The sequence below is a fragment of the Delphinapterus leucas genome, chromosome 2 (genome assembly GCF_059928025.1).
Source record: "Delphinapterus leucas isolate spDelLeu-1000000601 "Yukka" chromosome 2, BTC_Dleu_Yukka2, whole genome shotgun sequence".
Classification (NCBI taxonomy): Eukaryota; Metazoa; Chordata; class Mammalia; order Artiodactyla; family Monodontidae; genus Delphinapterus; species Delphinapterus leucas.
This window is the reverse complement of record NC_143130.1, coordinates 73,864,124-73,870,148: the sequence shown is the minus strand read 5'-3', so window position 1 is coordinate 73,870,148 and position 6,025 is coordinate 73,864,124. Positions and strand designations below refer to the sequence as shown.

General features: G+C 47.6%; 1 protein-coding gene across 4 annotated transcripts in view; it reads right to left on the bottom strand.

Annotated features, from left to right (window-relative positions):
- LOC111177698 (death-associated protein kinase 2) overlaps positions 1–6,025 on the bottom strand; it is a 119,238-nt gene that overhangs the window by 107,116 nt on the left and 6,097 nt on the right. The window lies entirely within an intron of this gene.

The window sequence follows — 6,025 nt, the reverse complement described above, 5'->3', positions numbered from 1 at the left end:
AGTAAGTCTCATAGATCTATATACTGTAAAAAGATATTCAATGTATTTCATTAAGTGAGAAAAGCAAGTTGTAGATTGTTCTGGTCGTATGATCCCATCTGGGTCTACATTCACACTTGCTTTACTTAGACTAAGTTCTGAACGGCAACAGAAGACAATTATCATCAAAGTCTACCTGTGGATGTGAGACTTAGAGGGAGGACAGAGGGAGTTCTACTCTAACTGTTCATAAGTTTATGACATATGCCATGCATTACTTCTACAATAAAAAAAATTTTTTTAATTTGAAAAGAAATAATAAAACCCCCTTCGCCTCCGAGTTCATCTTGGAAACGCTTTTTCCCAAGGACAGAGACAGGTAAATCCAAACACCTATTATTATTGTTTTCTATAGAGCTTTGTGGCTAGACTGGGCTATAGAACCCAGCCTGGGTACACCTGAGCTCTACACATTTCCTGGAGGTTTTTTGTTTCTCTCCCAAAAGAAGTTGCTCTGGCTAAGCTGCATGTGTGGTGGGTGATCTTAACCACAGAGGACCCCACTGGGAGACTCAGATCTGGCAGGCAGCTGTCCCAAGGAATTCCTCAGCCTGTTTAGGAAGGGTGAGGCTTGAGAGCAGTGGCTCCTTCCACGGCCCAAGGCTCCTATCCCTATAAAAGGGGATTCTGCAGGTTAAGTGCCTAGCAGTGTGCCTTGCACATGTGAGCCTCCTATACGTAGCAGGGCTTCTGGCCGCTATCTTCACCAGGGGAGCTGGGGAGGTTATGATGGGATGTGTGGGGTAATGAATGGTGAGAGGCTCCCTGAGAGAGGTGAGGGCTGTGGATAAAAGTTGAATTTACATATAGAGAGGTTTTCCTCTGTTTGTTTAAACCAGCACAGGGTAGTTGAAAAGCTTCTTTAAGTTTCAGCTCCTGTATTGCTGGCTCTGTGACTCTGGACAAATCACCTCCCTTCTCTGGGCCTCACTTTTCTTGTCTATAAAACGGAGATCTGGACTAAATTCTTGTTGAGATCCAGTTCAACAGTAACATTTTATGATTTTATGCTTCATCTAATAATTTAAAAATCTAAGTGAAGTAATATAAGTATAGGAAAAAAGAAACCACTGACCATTATATGCTGCTTACATTAAATTACCTTGTACCCTTAGACACACAGTAGTCATTACTGGGCCTATCCACCAGCACCCTTCCCCAGGGAACATCAATCCTTCCCAAATGCTCACCTTTCTGACTCCGACCCTGCTACCCTACCCTCAAGGTCAAAGAAAAAAGACTACCCTACCACATATTCTCCCCCACTCCCCAAAAGCAGTCAAGTTAAAGAGAAAAATAAGTTTGTGCTTTGTGGGTCCTTATGGTGTGGTAGCCAGAGCCCTAGAGTAGGAGTCAGACCACCAGTGCCCACCCTGATCTATCACCTGTTCACCGTGTGACATTGGACAAGTCACTTCCCCTCTGTGGTCTTAGCTTCATCTATAAAATGAGGGGTTAGATGGGTTTCTCTTTATGAGCCTTGCTCTGCCCTACAGCGGCTACCCAGGCTGGGAGAGGCCAGAAGCTGCAGGCCAGCATTTCTCCAACTGTTCCCAGAAACAGCTGACAACCTCCAGCATCCCCAGCAGGCTGGGGCCGAAATGTGAGCCAGAAAAATCAGGTGAGATGCGCAGGGCCAGGTGGGCCCCAGCCGTGCCCTAGACTCTCAGGCCAGGGCATGATGTCCACATCCAAAGCTGGATTCTGCAGCTTTTCTCACAGATGTTCTCTTATATGCAGGATAAGGACATACAAGGCCTCCAAAGGCATCAGAAACATGCCCTTCGGGGACCAGACCAGGGCAGGAAGTGGACTTAAAGATTCCTTGTTTGTTAATGTATAGTTTTAGTTCAGATACAATATACCTGCAAGAAAATGTACATATACAAGTATGGCTTAACATACTTTCAGGAAATTAACACATCAGTGAAACAGGCACCCAGATCAAGAAATAGAACAATACCTGTCCCCCAGAAATCCCTCTCATGCCCCCTTTCAGTCACTAGTCCCTCAAGAATAACCACTATTCTGATTTCTAGCACCAGGGATTCATTTTGCCTGTCTTGAATTTGACACAGATGGAATTATTCCCTATGGGCTCTTTTGAATCTGGTTTCCTTCGTTCAGCATGATGTTTGTGTGAGCTCCATCTGTCATTACAGGTAAAAAAAGGAAAAGTGACTCTCACTCATTTTCATTTTTGCATAGTAAGGACTTAAGGAGGACCTAAAGTCAAAGAGACAGACCTGAGTCTAGGGGAGGGTGCTCACAGACAGCCGAGGAAACAGGTTTACATAAAGCTCCTCCCAAACATAAGAACAACCCCTCCTGCTGTTCCTCCTGCAGAGACTCACACTGTCCTGCTGGGAGGCTCTAGAAGTGGGAGATGGGGCCTTGACACCCAAACTTACTTCACAGGCCAGAAGCTCTTTTTCACTGAACACTTCCCCTGTGCCCAGCTCTGTGAGGGACACCACAGACTCAGCATCCCATTTAATCCCCACAACCACGAGGTAGCTACTGTTATTATTCCTATCTTAAAGGTAAAAAAATACTCAGGCTCAAAGAGGTCAAGTAAGTTGTCCTAAGGTTGCACTGCTAGGAAAGGGACCCAGACCTCAAACTGTGTGTCCCCAAAGGCCAAATCTCTCCACCAGTCTGTGTTGGCAGAGAGCTCGCAGGCTGGGTCTGGCCTCTAGCTATATATCCAACCTCATCTAGCACTGCTTGCCCCCAGCTCAAGTTCCACGGCCACACTGGCCTCCTGACAGCAGCTCAGGTCCCAGGCTCTCCCCACCTCGGGGCCTGCATCCATGCTGCTTCCCCTGCCTGCGCATTTACCCTCAGCCACTTCCTCGGAGCAGCCTCCCCAACCACCCAGGGCAAACTACATCCCCTATTCTCTCTCAGAGCATCCCTCTCTCTCCTTTCATAGCCCGTCACACACTCTATAGTGACTTGTCCTTTTGTGATCCCTCAATCACTTGTTGCCAATGGAACACAAGCTGCAAGAGGACAGGAACGCCGATTTTGTTCGTCGCTGCCTCGGACAACGCCTGGCACGAGGTACACCCGCAACAGTGTGTTACGTGAAGAAGAGAGGAGGAGAGACAGATAGCACTGCCCCTTCTGAAGCCCAGCAGTCATCTGAAGGCAGCTCTAGTTCCAGCCTGTTTATGGCCCCCAGCAAGACTCTTCCCCTCTCTGAGGCTCAGTTTCCTCAACTGTCCGACGAGGGTCTTGGAAGAAAGACCTCTAAAGGCCTTCCAGCTCATCGGACCTCTAGACCAGCGGTCCCCAACCTTTTTGGCACCAGGGACCGTTTTCGTGGAAGCGATTTTTCCACGGACGGGGAGGGGGGATGGCTCAGGCGGTAATGAGAGCGATGGGGAGCCGCAGACGAAGCTTTGCTCACTTGCCTGCCACTCACCTCCTGCTGGGCAGCCCGGTTCCTAACAGGCTGTGGACCGGTACCAGGGGTTGGGGACCCCTGCTCTAGACCACAAATCCTAGGACGACAAGCCATTCCAAAGGCCTCAGACCTTTGCTGCCTCTTACTCACCCTATGTCCAGCCAGCAGCTTAGAACCTTAGAAAAGTTGCAGGTACCAGGCGGTGGACGGGAGGTTCCTCCAAGGCTCCCCAGGCTGTGAGGTACCTGGGGCCTTCATACCCTGTTGTAGATGGAGGACCCCAGAGCATGAGGTCTCTTCCAGTTCTAATAGCTCTGAGGTATGGAATGGGGGAGAGACAGGACTAAGAAGGGATAACAGATGAATTCCACGGGAAACGTCTACTTCCTTCTTCAGAGCCCAAGCCCCCCCCCAATTCCTGACTTCTCAGCTCACAGCCCACCCGACATAATCCCATCCAACGCTGCCCTTGTTATGTGCACAGCTGCCCCTACAGCCAGGCTGGAGCTCCAGGAGGGCAAAGACTCCCCGTGTCATGCTCATCTCTGTACCCAGGGCACTTAGCACAGACCCTTACACACAGGACATGGCCAACGTGGGGCCATCGAATCAAAAGCCACTGGTAGGGCCTGCCAGGGTCTGTGGCTAAGGATGCCACTTTGCCCCCAGCATCACCAAGTTCAGGAGAAGCGCCCGAGGCGAAGAGATCCTCGCTTCTCACTCAGAGGCAGAGTCCAGCTGACCACCCTCCAGCCTCTTCCCAGTCCTTCACAGGCCCCGGATTGCCAGTGGCAATGGCCCAGACAGAAGGCTGAGGAATCTCCCCCTCTGGGACACTCTGGGATTCTGCAGACACTTGCTTCTTGACCCATCCAGTCAAGCAGGACAAGCACTCCCTAAACTTTCTTTTTTCTGGCCTCACCACGCGGCTTGCAGGATCTTAGTTCTTAGTTCCCTGACCAGGGATTGAACCTGGCCCGGCAGTGAAAGCACCGAATCCTAACCACTGGATCACCAGGGAATTCCCATAACTGCACTTTCCATTCTTATCTGAGTAAGGCTCCTCTGGCTTTGAAGTTCTTTCTAGTTTTTTTTTTTAAATAAAAGTACCCAGTGACCCAACTTCTAGCTATCTATCTTAAGGAAACAGTCAAAAACAGGATCAGAAATGTCTGTTAAGGGATGTTCACTATAGCTTTAGCAATGAAAATTTTTTTTAAAAAAATGGAAACTGCATATTTTTAACAGTAGGGGAAATGGCTGAATAATTGAGGCATGCATATACAAGGGAATATAAAATTGCATTTAAAATATTTAATGACATGAGCAAACCTGTATGATACATTAAGATGTAATATTTAAAACTGTATTAAAACACTAACCTATAAATTCAGCGTGCTTAAAATAAAAGGAAATAAATATATACATATATTTGCAAAAAATAAACAAAAGAGAAGAAAAGAAAGTAAGAGAATTAGTCCTGACACAGGAGCTCTTTAAAGGGAAAGGCTCCCGTTGTGCATCATGGATACAGTGAAGGCCCTGAACCCCCAGATTTTTACTCTGCTGGGTGTGTGGAGGGGTTGGGCCGGGTGTACTGCAAGTATGTGTGAGTGTGCAAGAACCATGTGCACTGGAGAGAGCATGACAGGTGTGCAGGCACAGACTGGACTGGCCAGACGTTGGCCATGTCACTTGCTGGCTGAGCAACTTGGGGCAACTTGCTTAAGCTCTTTGGACCACAGTTTCCTCAAGAAAAATAAGAGTAAAAATAATTCCCATTTTCATGAATTGTTGTGAGACTCAGACTCCAAGATTGGTGTTCTGTAATCATTAAAATACCACCTGAATACTAGCAGTTGTTACAAATGAGAGGCAAGAAGAGAGCTTCAGAAAATCATTTCTCTCCAGACGGTAACTACTTGCAGATCTGAGTTTACTCCTGTCTGTGTTGTGGGTTTAGCAAACCTGAAAATGCACCCAATAACTCAGATCTGAAGAACCTTCACAACTAGGCTCATGCGGCTTGTCACTCAATCTAAAGCCATTTTCAGGAGGATGATTTCACCTCCCATTCAGGCTCTGAGCTTACAGAACAAAATCCTGAGAGCTGTGGAGGGACTTCCTTGGTGGTCCAGTAGTTAAGAGTTCATGCTCCCAATGCAGGCGGCCCGGGTTCAATCCCTGGTCAGGGAACTAGATCCCACATGCTGCAACTAAGAGCCCACGTGCCGCAACTAAGACCTGGCACAGCTAAATAAATAAATAAACATTAAAAAAAAAAACAACACCTGGGAGCCACGGAGAATCCCAAGTGGGATTCGGAGAAGAAAACCAACAGGTCATATCTCAGTCCAGAGCCTGGGGAGGATTTTGGGAGCAAAGTAACAGATACAACAAGAATCATTTAGATTTGCCGTTAACTGTCAGCCAGGTTATACTGAAAACACGGAACTCAGCAATTCTAGTCCTTTCTGCTGGCAAGTCTCCATTTCCAGAGAGACGATTCCTTGCAGAGGCACCCATGAAGATGAATAAACCTCAGGACTGTTTTTAAAGCTTCCCACAAGTCCT